The sequence below is a fragment of the Cetorhinus maximus genome, chromosome 9, assembly GCF_964194155.1.
Source record: "Cetorhinus maximus chromosome 9, sCetMax3.hap1.1, whole genome shotgun sequence".
NCBI lineage: Eukaryota > Metazoa > Chordata > Chondrichthyes > Lamniformes > Cetorhinidae > Cetorhinus > Cetorhinus maximus.
In genome coordinates this window covers 88089636-88103796 of record NC_135887.1, presented here as the reverse complement: position 1 = coordinate 88103796, position 14161 = coordinate 88089636, and the positions used below count along the sequence as shown (strand labels likewise).

The 14161-nt window shown below is 41.7% G+C and overlaps 1 protein-coding gene across 8 annotated transcripts in view; it reads right to left on the bottom strand.

The window, feature by feature from the left end:
- Positions 1 to 14161, bottom strand: part of myrf (myelin regulatory factor) — a 272972-nt gene that overhangs the window by 150941 nt on the left and 107870 nt on the right. The window lies entirely within an intron of this gene.

The following is a 14161-nucleotide window of genomic DNA, read 5'->3' as shown; positions in this document are numbered from 1 at the left end:
AGTGCAGAAAGGCAGATGTTACTCATTTCATTAAAAAAGGTAGAAAGAAATGACCCAGGGAATGAACATGGAGTATTTGGATAGAAATAAAACGTAAATGATATCTAATATGGATTATAAAGGTGATTCCCTGTCTATGGGAATCAGGAGGAAAACTCTCCATTGGTTGGAGTCAAACCTAACACAAAGGAAGATGGTTGTGGTTGTTGGAGGTCACTCATCTCAGCTCCAGGACATCACTGCAGGAGTTCCTCAGGGTAGTGTCCTCATCCCAACCATCTTCAGTTGCTTCATCAATGTCCTTCCTTCCATCCTAAGGTTAGAAGTGGGGATGTTCGCTTATGTTTGCACAATGTTCATCACCATTTGCAACTTCTCAGATACTGAAGCAGTCCATGTACATACACAGAAAGACCTGGACAACATTTAGGCCTGGGCTGATAATTGGCAAGTAACATCTGCACCACACAAATGTTAGGCAGTGACCATCTTCAACAAAAGAGAATCTAAACATCTTCCCTTGACATTCAATGACATTACCATTGCTGAATCCGCCACCATCAACAATGTGGGGGTTTCCATTGACGATAAACTGAACTGGCCCAGCCATATAAATACTGTGGCTACTAGAGCAGGCCAAGAGGTTGGGAATTCTGTGGCAAGTAACTCACCTCCTGACTCCCTCAAGCCTGACTGCCATCTACAAGACCCAAGTCAGGAGTGTGATGGAATACAACCCACTGGCCTGGATGAGTGCAGCTCCAACAACTGTCAAGAAGCTCAAAACTATACAGGACAAAGCAACTTGCTTGATTGGTACCCCACCCAGCACCTCAAACATTCACTCTCTCCACCACCAACTCTCAGTCGTAGCAGTGTGTAGCATCTACAAGATGCACTGCAGCAACCTCACAAAGGCTCCTTCGACAGCACCTTTCAAACCTGGGACCCCTACCTCGAGAAGGTCATGGGTAGTGAAATCAAGGGTCAGTGCCAGTCCTGTGAAGGTAGCCAGCTACTAAAGATCTGAAATTGCACCAGTAAGTAGAGGCTGGAGTGCAGACTTGGAAATCCAGGGATATGGAGTCTCAGGAGGTGAGATTGAAACCCTGGGAGGTGTGCAGTCGTTGAGGTAGTCCAAGTTGGAACAGCTTTGAGCAAATTCGGAAGCTTGTTTTTCGAAAGTAAAAAGTTTGGAGTCTCTCGTGAAGGAGGCAGTTTCAAAGAGATTGGTTGACTCAGAGTGTTTACTGATGCCTGGGTGGGTTGCTGAGAAATCCATGGGATCTGTCTTGGTCACATTTGCTATTTATTTGCAATTTATTTATTGGCCCACAGCATTATTTGTGTCCACCAGTTTGCCTGTTAATTCACATGTACCTCATATTAACTCTGAACGTTAGAGTATAAGGTTGATTGTACATTGTTTTATCTTTTTGACCTTGTATAATAAAATTTATTCTTGTTTGTTCAAATCCTATAGAATCTTGTGGCTTTATTCTAATAGCAAGTGCCTTGAATCTCAAACTTTGTCTACTTTAAACAAACGTTATTGGTCCCTAACCTGATCTTACTAAAATCTTGGGGGTCTGGTCTAGGATTGTAACACCAGATAATTGGTTTTGTGATGTTGTTTAAGGGATAAATATTTGCCAGGACATAGGGGAGTTATCCTTGTTCCGCTTTGAATTACTGCCAATGGAATCTTATACGCCCGCCTGAGAGGGCAGTTAGGGCCTTGGTTTAATGTCTCATTTGAAAGACAGTACCTCTGATAGTGCAACATTTCCTCAGTACTACACTGGGTGTCAGCATAGATTTTTATTCTGAAGTGGTACTTGAAACACAACCTGCTGACTCAGAGGCAAGATGCTACCAATTGAGCCCTAGCTACCAATGTAAAACTTCCATCCTCTACATTTGTTTTATTTGTTCATGGGATGTGAGCATCACAGGCAAGGCCAGCATTTGCTGCCCAGACTAATTGCCCTTGAGAAGAAGTTGGTGAGCCACATTCTTGAACCGTTGCACCCTGTCTGATTTAGGTACATCACAGTGTTGTTCGGAAGGGAGTTCCAAGGTTTTGACTCAGGGACAATGAAGGAATGGTATGTGACTTTGAGATGATATTGCAAGTGGTGGTTTTCCCAAATGTCTGCTGCTCTTGTTCTTCTAAATAGTAGAAGTCACAGGTTTGGAAAGTGCTTTTAAAGAAATCTTAGTAAGTTGCTACAGTGCATATTATAGATGGTACACACTGCTGCCACAGTGTGCCGATGGTGGAGGCAATGAATGTTTAAGGTGGTGGATGGGTTGCTGATCAAACGAGCTGCTTTGTCCTTGATGGTGTTGAGATTCTGAAGTGTTGCTGAAGCTGCCCTCATCTGGCAGTTGTAGAGTATTCCATCACACTCCTGACTTCTTGTGTTTTGTAGATGGTGGACAGACTTTGAGGAGTCAGGAGGTGAGTTACTTGTTGCAGAATACCCAACCTTTGATCTGTTCTTGTATTTATATGGCTAGTCCAGTTCAGTTTATGGTCAATGGTAGTGCCCAGGATGATGATGGTGGGGAATTCAATGATAGTAATGCAGTTAAATGTCAAGGGGAGATGGTTTGATTCTCTCTTATTGGAGATGGTCATTGCCTGGCACTTGTGTGGCGCGAATGTTATCAGCCCAAGCCTGAATGCTGTCCAGGTTTTGCTGCATGTTGGCAAGGACTGCTTCATTATCCAAAGAGTTACAAGTGGGACTGAACATTGTGCAATCATCAGCAAACATCCCCACGTCTCACCTTATGATGAGAAAAGGTCATTGATGAAGCAGTTGATGATGATTGGGCCTTGGACACTGGGACTGAGGTGACTGGCCTCCAACAACTAGAACCATCTTCCTTTTTGCTAGGTATGATTCCAGCCAGTGGAGAGATTTTCCTCTGATTCACATTGACTTAAATTTTACAAGGGCTCCTTGATGCTACACTCGGTCGAATACTGCCTTGATGTTAAGGGCAGTCACTCTCATTTCACCTCTGAAATTCTGCTCTTTTATCCAAGTTTGGACTAAGGCTGTTGAGTGGTCTTAAGCTGAGTGCCTACTGTGGAATTCAAACTGAGAATCCTTGAGCAGTTTATTGCTGAGTTAGTGCTGTTTCATTGCACTGTCGACAACACCTTCCATCACTTTGCTAATGATTGAGAGTAGATTAATGGGATGGTAATTGGCCAGACTATATTTGTGCTGCTATTATGGAAAGGAAATACCTGGGTAATTCTCCACATTGTCGGGTGGATGTCAGTGTTGTAGTTGTACTGTAACAGCTTGGCTTGAGGCATGGTGAATTCTGGAATGCATCTTCAGCATTACAACTGGGATTTTGTCAGGCCCAGTGCCTTTGCTATATTCAGTGCTTTCACCTGCTTCTTGATATCACATGGGGTGAGTCAAACTGGTTGAAGACTGGCATCTGTGATGCTGGGGACCTTAGGAAGAGGCCAAGATGAATCATCCATTTGGCACTTCTGGCTGAAGATACAGCCTATTTTGCACTGACGTTCTGGGCTACATCATTGAGAATGGAGGTGTTTTTGAAGCCTCCTCCTCTCCCATTGGTTGTTTAATTGTTCACTACCATTCACAACTGAATGTGTCAGGACTGCAAAGCTTTGATCTGATCCATTGGTTGTGGGATCACTTCGCTCTGTATATAGCATGCTGCTTCTGCTGTTCAGCATGCATGTAGTCCTGTGTTGTAGCTTCACCAGGTTGGCATCTCATTTTAGGTATGCCTGGTGCTGCTCCTGGCATACTCTTCTACACTCCTCATTGAACCAGGGTTAGTCCCCTGGCTTGATAGTAATGGTAGTGTGAGGGGTATGCAGATTATGAGGTTGCACATTTTGGTAGAATACAATGGTAGAATGCTGATGGCCCACAGCACTTTATGGATGCCCTTTTTTGAGCTGTCAGATCTCTTCTGAAGTCTATCCCATTTAGCAAGATAGAAAAACCACTCAACACAATGGAGGGTGTCTTCTATGCGAAGGAGGGACTTTGTCTCCACAAGAACTTTGCAGTGATCACTCCTAACAATACTGTCCTGGACAGATGCATCTGTGATAGGTAGATTGGTGAGGATGAGGTCAAGCAGATTTTTTTCTCGTGTTGGTTCTCTCACCACCTGCCCAGCCCACTCTGACAGCTGTTTCCTTCAGGGTTTGGTCAGGAGTGGTTCTACTGAGCCACTCTTAGAAACATAGGAGCAGGAGTAGGCCATTCAGCCCATCAAGCCTGTTCCACCATTCAATACGATTATGGCTGATCATTCACTTCAAGGCCCTTTTTCGGTCACTATCCTCATATCCCTTTACATCATTGGTATTTAGAAATCTGTCAATTTCTACTTTAAACATGCTCAATGACTGAGCTTCCACAGCCCTCTGAGATAGAGAATTCCAAAGATTCACAAACCTCTGAGCAAAAACATTTCTCCTCATCTCGGCCCTTATTTTCAAATTGTATCCCCTGGTTCTAGACTCCCCAACCTGGGGAAACCCCTTACCTACATCTAGCCTGTCTATCCTTTTAAGTATTTTGTAGGTTTCAATGAGATCACCTCTCATTGTTCAAAACTCTAGAAAATACAGGCCCAGTTTCCCTAACTTCTCTTAATAGGACAGTCCTGCCATCCCAGGAACATGTCTGGTGAACTTTCGTTGCACTCCGCCTATGGCAATAATATCCTTCCTAAGGTAAGGTGAGCAAAACTGCACACACTACTCCAGGTGCGGTCTAACCAAGGTTCTATACAACTGAAGCAAGACTTTGCTACTTCTGTACTCAAATCCTCTTGCAATAAAGGCTAACATACCATTAGCCTTCCTAATTGCTTGAAGCACCTGCATGTTAGCCTTCAGTGATTTATATGATGAGGACATCCAGGTCCCTTTGTACATCTAATTTCTCATCATTTAAGAAGTACTCTGCACATCTGTTCTGCCAAAGTGGATAATCTCACATTTTTCCACATTATATTCCATCTGCCATGTTTTTGCCCACTCGCTAAGTCCCCTTAAAGTCCCTTTGCATCTTCCTCTCAACACACATTTCCGCCTAGCTTTGTGTCATCCGCAAACTTGGAAATATTACATTTGGCCCCCATATCCAAATCATTGATATATATTGTGAACAGCTGGGGCCCAAGTACTGTTCCTTGCAGTACACCACTACTCACAGCCTGCCAACATGAGAATGACCCATTAATTCCTACTCTGTTTTCTGCCTGTTCACCAATCCTTAATCCATGCCAGTATATCACCTCCTATCCCATCTACTTTAATTTTGCTAACCAACCTCCTGGGGGGCAATCCTGGGGGGTTTATCAAAAACCTTCTGAAAATCCAAGTATACTATGTCAACCGACTCCCCTTTATCAATTCTGTTAGTAACATTCTCAAAAAACTCCAACAGGTTCGTCAAGCATGATTTCCCATTCATAAATCCGTGTTGACTATACCCAATTAGATCATTATTATCCAAGTGTCCATTTATGTCACCCATGCAGAGTAATTCTGTGTCCTTGCTACCCTCAGCACTTCTTCCAAGTGCTGTTCAACACATGAGGAGTATTGATTCCTCAGCTGAGGGAAGGCAGTAGATGATAATTCACAGGAGGTTTCCCTGTCCATGTTTGACCTGATACCATGAGACTTCATGACATTTGGATGTTGAGGACTCCTAGGGCCACTCCCAGGGTTGGGGATGACAGAACCTGGGATGTTGGCTGAAAGGTTTCATTCTGTGAGTTTGTCTATGTCAGACTGTTGCTTGATTAGTCTGTGGGACAGATCTTCCAATTTTGACACAAGTACCCAGATGTTAGTGAGGAGGATTTTGCAGAGTCGACTGGGCTGTGTATGCCTTCGTCATGTCTGGTGCCTAAGTCGATGTCAGCTAGTCTTCCCGATTTTATTCTTAGTATACTATATGTAGTAATTTGATGCAACTCAGTGGCTTGCTTGGCCATTTCATATGGCAATTAAGAGACAACCACATTGCTCAGAGTCTAGAATCACATATAGACCTGACCAGGTAAATATGGCAGATTTCCTTCCCTAAAGGGCATTAGTGAATCAAATGCACTTTTAAGACAATCTAATAGTTCCATGGTCACCCATTACTGATGGTAGTTCTTTTTTAAATTCCAGATTTATTTAATTAACTGAATTTAAATTCCCTAGCTGCTGTGGACTCTAGGATCATTAGTCCGGGCCCCTGGATTACCAGTCCAACCACATGATCACTGTGCTACCATATGGACTCCCCCACAAGTGGAAACATCTTCTCTATGTACAACCTATTAAACCCCTTCATGATTTTAAAGGTCTTGATTGGCCTTCTCCGACTCTCATTCCCATCTCAAATCTGCGCTCCTGGAACGCAGTCTTAATGGATTTGTCCTCACATCACTGTGTCCCTGTCTTTTTTTAAACTTAAGCCTGGTAGAGGGTGAACTAGATGGACCTTGGACATCTATCACCTAGCTATGCCTATGCTTCTAACAGAGCAGACCAGGGATTGAACCTGGCATTTTGTGGCTCAATATCATGCCAGGCAGTGTCTTCATTCAGTAGACCGGCACAGGAGCCTAACTGCACTTGTCTTAAATGAACCACTGATATTACTTGGATGGAATATATTTATAGATTCAATGTCATGGAGCTCAAGATGGTGCCACTTTTGATTGCCGCCTCAACTATGGGTTCACAGAGTGAACATCTAATGAAAGAGGGATGATGCAAGGAAAAGAAACAGCAAATGAATAAAGTGTGGAAAGTGTTACTAACAAGATTTGTTCTGAGAAGATAAGCATCTGGTTCCTGAAACTACGTGGCTCTTCCAGCAGAGTCCTGTTGTAACTTACTCCTTCCCAGGATCTAAAGTTGTGGAATTCCTCACCTCCCTCCATTTTCCCTTTCACCTGTGATTGCAGGCTGCAGCAAATCAGATTGGGTGGAGAAGGAATGGCAGAGTTGGTGGGCTCAGCTGTGCTATTTATACTTAATAGCATTAGGAAAAGGGGACCTAGCTAAAAGAAAGATAGAAACAAAATCCATTTGAATCGAAATAAAATATATGGGACCAATCAAGCTAATAGAGGTATAGTACAGACCACCCAATAGTGAAAAGGAGGTGTAGGAAGAAATATGTAAGCAAACATGTGAAATGAAAAATGCCATAAAATAATAATCAGAGGAGATTTTAACTGCCCCCAAATAAACTGGCAAGAAGATGTAGTGAAAAGGGTACTGGGAATGGAGTTTTTACAATATTTGCAGTACTCCATTCTTTCCCAGTTTGTAAAAAGCCCAACAAAAGAATGGCCACTGCTGAATCTAGTAATGGAAAGAAAAGTAGAACAGAAAGAGAAGTAAGAATAGGGCAACATCTAGGCAATAGCCATCAACAACAACCTGTGTTTGCTGTAAAGCTGTTTGCAATGGCCTGAGGTCATGAAAGGCTTTTTATAAATACATTTTTTTTATTTATACGGTGTCTTGATTGTATTACAAGGTCCCAAGACACTTCATGAGTGTTATAAAATGATATTGAGCATAGGTTTCCAAAAGGAAAGTCATGCTTGACCAATCTTATTGATTTTTTTTTTGAAAAAGTAACAGAAAGAATAGACAAAGGTTATATAGTAGATGAGATATATTTGGACTTTCTAAAGGCCTGCAATAAGATACCTGTAGACTCAGATACCTGAATAAGGCCGGAACATGTGGGGCCAGATTTTCAAAGCAGGGTCAGGATTCTGACATCTGGATGAATCCTGGAGCCTGACCCCACAGCATTCATGCAACAGGATCCAGAGATGATCCAGAGTCGGGATCACGATTTCTAAATTGAGCCTATGCAATATCCCAGCCCTGCTGGCAATTGAAAGTCCGGCCCATGGAGAAAGGGTTTAACTAGCAGAATGGATAGCAAGCTGGCTACAAAATAGAAGGAGGAATAGAGGTTAAAAGTAATAATTCAAATTGTCAAAAGGTGGCAAGTAGTGTTCCACAAGGATTGGCGCTGGAACCTCTGTGGTCTACTAAAGGATTTGACTTAGAATGTCAAGGTGCAATTTCAAAATTAGCAAATGACACCTAATTGAGGGGTATAGAGGAGGACTGTGACAGGTTACAGAAAGACCTTAAGAAATTTAGAGAATGAGCGTGTATTTGGCAAAGGACCCTCAGTATATGTAAGGTGATGTATTACAAAGAGACCATATACCCTTCAGAAAATAAGTGTCCAACTGGGGTAGAGGAACAGGGGGATCTGTGGGTACAGATACATAAATCAGTAAAAGTAGAGGTGCAGGTACATAAGGCCATTTAATAAAAAAACACTGATGTTCATTTTTAATGTGATAGAATTGAGAAACAGAGATGCTATGTTAAAATTGAATAGAACCTTAGCTAGACCACACTTGTAGTACTAAGAGCTGTTCTGTTCTCCATTATGATAAAAAGGACATAGAGGCGGTGGAGAATGCACAAAAAAGAATTCTAGGTTGATACTAGAACTGAGAAGTTATACCTGTCAGGAAAGATTGAACAGGCTGGGGCTTTTTCCTAAAGAGAAGACTGATAGAGGTCATTAATATTATGGAAAGGTTAGATAGCGGAGAAGTAGATATGATGTTTCCACTTGTATGCGAGACCAGATGTAGGGGCCAGAAATACAAGTTAATCACTAATAAATCCAATAGGTAATTCAGGATAGACTTCTTCACCAAGAGTTAATAAAATGTGAAATTTATTGCCACAAGAAGTATTTTAGTTGAAATAGGATGGACACATTTAAGGCGAAGATGGGTAAACACATGAGGGAGAAAGGAACAGAAAGATATGTTGCTGGGGCTAAATGAAGAAGAATGGGAGGAGGCTTGTATGGAGCATAACCACCAGTATAAATCTGTTGACAAAAAGACCTATTTCTGTGCTGTAAATACTATGTAAAGATCCATCGGCTTATAAAACCCAAGCCTGGCATTAACAAGCTGCCATTTTCTAATTTCTCTCACCTCCCCTTTTGCTTTCCTTAACCCTGTTGGTGCCCTTGACCCATCACAAGTTGATGTGAATGAGGATGGCCATTTCGTCGTTTATTCATTTAAATTGATTCCAGTCTCCACATCATGCTATCCAATTGTTTTTCTGAGTGATTAGAGGGTTTATGCCCCCACTATCCTGCCCAGAAGAACATTTCCTGTGTTGATCACCCCAAAAGAATGATAAAGAAATCGCATCTCTCCCTCACTGCATTGTCATTATTCAAATACATAACCCTTGCCCCAAATACATCAGATACATAACCCCCTCCCCCACTCAAATACACCAGGTAAATAACCCCCTCCCCTAAATACACATAACCCCTTCCCCACTCAAATACACCACATACATAACCCCTTCCCCACTCAAATACACCACATACATAACCCCTTCCCCACTCAAATACATAACCCCCTTGTCCACTCAAGTGATACATAACCCCCTCTGATACATAACCCCCCCCGCCCAGCCAAATACACCAGATAGATAAATCCCCCTCCCCCACTCAAATACACCAGCTAAATAGCCCCCTCCCAGTCAAATATACCGGAGGCATAACCTCTTGCCCCACTCAAATATGCTAGATACATATATCCCTCCCTCACTCAAATATACTGGATACATAACCCCTTTCCCTCACTCAAATGCACCAGATACATAACCCCTTTCCCCCATTCAAATACACTTGATAGATAAGCCCCTTCCCCAGTATACCTGATAGGTAACTGCCCTTCCCCACTCAACTACACTTGATAGGTATTGCCTTCTCCCTCCAGTAGACTGTGATCTATCAGGTGGTTCCTTGCCAGCTGTACTGGCGCAGAAGCATCACCCCCTTTCTCTGTAGCCTTGGCACCAGAAGCTTCACTCCTTCCCATCCAACTTTGCTTCCAGAACTTCCCTACTACACTGGTGCCATACTGACACTGAACCTCAATCCCATTACACCAGCAGCATTCAAAACATTAAATCTACATTTTCCAAATCCGAATCAAATCTTTTCCTACTTCTTGCTCTGGAGCTGAATCTCTTTACATTCCAGATGCCTGACACTTACGGAATTAAAAAAATCAGTGATTGAGGGAATTAAATGTTGGATAATTTTTTCTGGGCTGTGTGCCCTGGAACATTGAAAGATTAAAAAGTGTTTTGCAGATTCTCCAGTTAGCATGAAATGGATTTTCTGATTTGAGTTGTGCAGTCTGTCTCTGTCTCTGGCCCACATTCAATAAGCCCAGTCGTCTATAAATAAATTTGCTATGATACTTGTCAGCTTTGGACAAAATAGCAGCAATGACTTCAGAAGAATTGCAATTGCTGATGAGACAGGGCCTGAGAAATCAGGTATGAGATCTTCAATTGTGAGTGTCAAACCTGGGGAATTACCTCATACCAAGTCGTCAGCCCCAATTTTAACCTAACTTGACTGACAAGAATGTGGCAGATTCGAGTCGGACACCCGATTTACACTCTGTCCGATTTTACCGCCGCTTGAAGATATAAATCTGGTTAAAACAGAGAAGCTGCATCTGTCTGACTCCAGGAGACAGCCAAGTAGTATTATTCAGTATTTGTCTTCCCTCCGTTATGAACACTTCTACTTTGAAAATCACAGCTGAGGGCAAACGTGCCATCAAAAAGAGAGACAGCATCCTGTAACATTTAACAGAATCTGCCTGACTGATGAGTTTTTACAGCAAAGAATGTTTAATAGAAACATTGACGGGTATATGTTTAATCCATTTTAATCTCCTCTCATCAAGGCACCTAACACCAATTATCAGCTGAGATTCCTTTTCAGTTGTTCTCCCTATCCCTGATGAAGGCAGTGATTCCTACTGAGCCTTCAAAATGGTCATTCAAGCAGCATGAAACTGGACGTGAGTGTCACAACTTCTGGTTTGTGGGGGCCCGATCTCTTTACCAAGTCTCCCAGATAACTAGGCATGGGCCATTGGTTAATGAGGGATGGACAATAAATACTGCCTTTCCAGCATTCCCACAGAAGTTTTTTTTAAGGCACTTTTCAGTGGGGTCACTGTCTAGCAATAAGCAGTGAGAAGTCTGGGTACTTATCACATTCCAGCCTGTGAGCGGTGACAACAATTGTCACTTCTCTGAGATCAGTTAACTCAACAGTAATCAGGATGAAAACTGGAAACTCTCCGGCCCGAGTGCCTTGTATTTTTCCTTTAGCTATCAGAGAGAGCATTATCTGAAATCATGATGGAACTCCACTGTCAATGGATGAAATTAAGGCATTTAAAGTTTGTTGGTTATTTCTTATCTGATCAAAAGATTCTGATTGCACAACAAATAATTAAAGATGTCATTGTAGTGCATTTGGAAATAAATGAAAACATATCTTCATGAATGTATATTCCCTTAGAACAGTTTCAAGAAAAATAATTGTGAATACTATGCTCATCAAGATGAACAGTATTGGTATTCAGGAAGGGAACATTTTTTCTATTTTATGCACTTAGTATCTCCCAAATCAGTCTTCATATCTGACGAAGGATGTACACCCAAATTGCCATACCATGTTTTTATTCTCTTTATCAATGCTGATTAACCCATGTACAACATCTACAGTTCTTTTTCTTTTTCACTTACAGCACATTGCATATGCTCAAGCCTATCCTCAGAAGAGCGCCAATATAACCTATTCCATATCAGCCATCCTAAGGCTTTGTGGAGTGAGAGTGCATCTTACTTTGAGCCCAAAATGGAGACTTTAAATCCAGCAACCTAGGCTGGATTTCAAACAAGAGATGAAAGAAAGGCCTCAGTCCAATCCACAGTGCCAGGACGTCTTTTTTTTTAACCTGCAGCACTGTCAAGGTTTTAGACCAAGTGCTACGTAAGTAAATTAAACTAGTCTGCACTTCTAGTCCTTCTGGGTAGGAGCAAGTGTCAGAAATCAGACTATATTGTTATTACATAAAATTCACAGCACAGTAACAGGCCATTCAGCCCACTTGGTCTATAATGGTTTCATTCACAACATGAACCTACTTCATCTAACTGTATTGGCATTTCCTTCTATTCCTTCCTCCCTAATGTACTTATGTGGCTGCCCCTTAAATGAATCTATGCTATTAATCTCCACTAGTTCTTGTGGTAGTCAGGACCACATTCTAGCCACTCTCTGGGTAAAGATGCTTCTCCTGAATTGTATATTGGATTTATTAGCAACTATCTTACAAGTGTGTTCTGTCGTTTTGAACTGCCCACATGGGGAAACATTTCGATGTTTACCCTTTAAAACTCCATCATAATTTTAAAGACCTATTAGCCTGCTCGGACACGCTTTCTCATGTAGTGAATCTGCTTTACTAGAGTACAGTCACATCACTGTGACTGTCTTTTTACCCTGACTGCTGTACATAGACAATAGGACTGTTGTGAATTGAGTGATTCACTCTTGATTTCTTGTTGCATGATAGCTGCAGTTTATGTACAATACAAGCTGAGCAAAGGAGAATGAGTCAATCCCATCTAGCACTGCACAGTTTGTGTGTGTGTGTCTGCAAAGTAAAGGTTAATCTGTGGCAGGAATGTGCACTGAGAAGGAGCTGGTGATGTGTGATTGCGGTGAGTTATTGCCTCACTGTACAGATTAAACACTCAAGCTATTGCTGCTCACTGAAGTGACATTCATATGAATCCTGTTTGACTCACACTGGATGGGGCCTTCCATTAACATTCCATTCCAGCTTGGCTTCTTGTACAGGCTGCTCCAGATTTCAACACAAAGATGTTAGGGGTTTCCCACACTATATTATAGCTGAGCGACACAGATAAAGGTCTCTTTCTCCTTCTTCTGTGCCAGTTGGGCATGCCAAACTGTACCAATTGTCAATGCCTACTATAAATCGAGCTGAGAGTCACTCGGTCTGATTTTTCTTTAAATCAGAAATACAGAGAGCGAGAAAAGGAAGTGCTCATCCTCTTATACTTGCTCTCTGGGTTGAAGTTTAACCCAGGTTGCAGAGGTGAAAGATTGGAGTTCAAATCACTGTGCTACCTAGTCTTGCATGGGCAAAATCTGTTTGGATTGGAATTTAATGAAATTTGACAAAGTCTTACATGAAAATCTGCTAGTGAGAATTCAAAATATATCTTGGCAACGTAGGAAAATGTAGGCTGAAAGGCAAGATTACTTCTTAGAGGAGTTATGTCGGGGTGAAATTCTGAGTGGCATGCCCAGGGATTGCTGTTCTTAATGTGCACTAAAACCAGGATTCAGAATATTGATGCAAACTGGTCAAATTTGGAGAGATTATTAAATCTCGGATGGCTTGGGAATATGACATGAATTGGAAAAGCCGGAAGAAGGATGTGGAGGTGAAATTTAACATAGACAACTAAAGTGAAGATATATAGGAGAAAAACTGAAGCATTTCTTGCATGGTGTTAAAAATAGCAACAGAAGAAGTTGAAAGAGACTGAAGTTTTAGTGAAGTTGTCCAACCATGGTAGAACGGTAAACCAAATTCAGTTATTAAAATACTGAACTATCTAGCCAACAGTAGAGCGCAAGACATGGAAGAAGTCATGCTCAAGCAGGTCAGACTGCACATTCAGCGCTGTGCCCAGTTATGGTCACTAAAACAAAGAAGAAACATTCAAGTCCTTCAGGCAGTGCCAAGAACAGTCACGAGGCTGATCCTTCAGCATTGGAAATCAGAGTTATGCGGAAAAATTGGAGAGAATTTGGCTTTTCTGCCTTTAAAGGAAGTGGCTTAAAGTTGATCTTTTTGAAGTCTTTACAAGACTAAATGGTATGAAAAAGTATATCCAGAATTCCATTGTAAACTAACTTGATGGTAGGCTAAGGGGATACAAACTCAAACTAGTAAAAGGAATTCTTAATGGAGTATCTGAGGCTAAAAAACTTGGAGTTATTTAAGAAACAGTTAGATGACATGATTGAAATTTTAGAATGGGAGGTGTGAAGAACATTTGCATTTTTAGATAAGCCCGAGTAGTGAATTTCAAAGAGATGGTAAGGCGTTACACCTAGTCAACAGAGGCTAAGCCAAACAG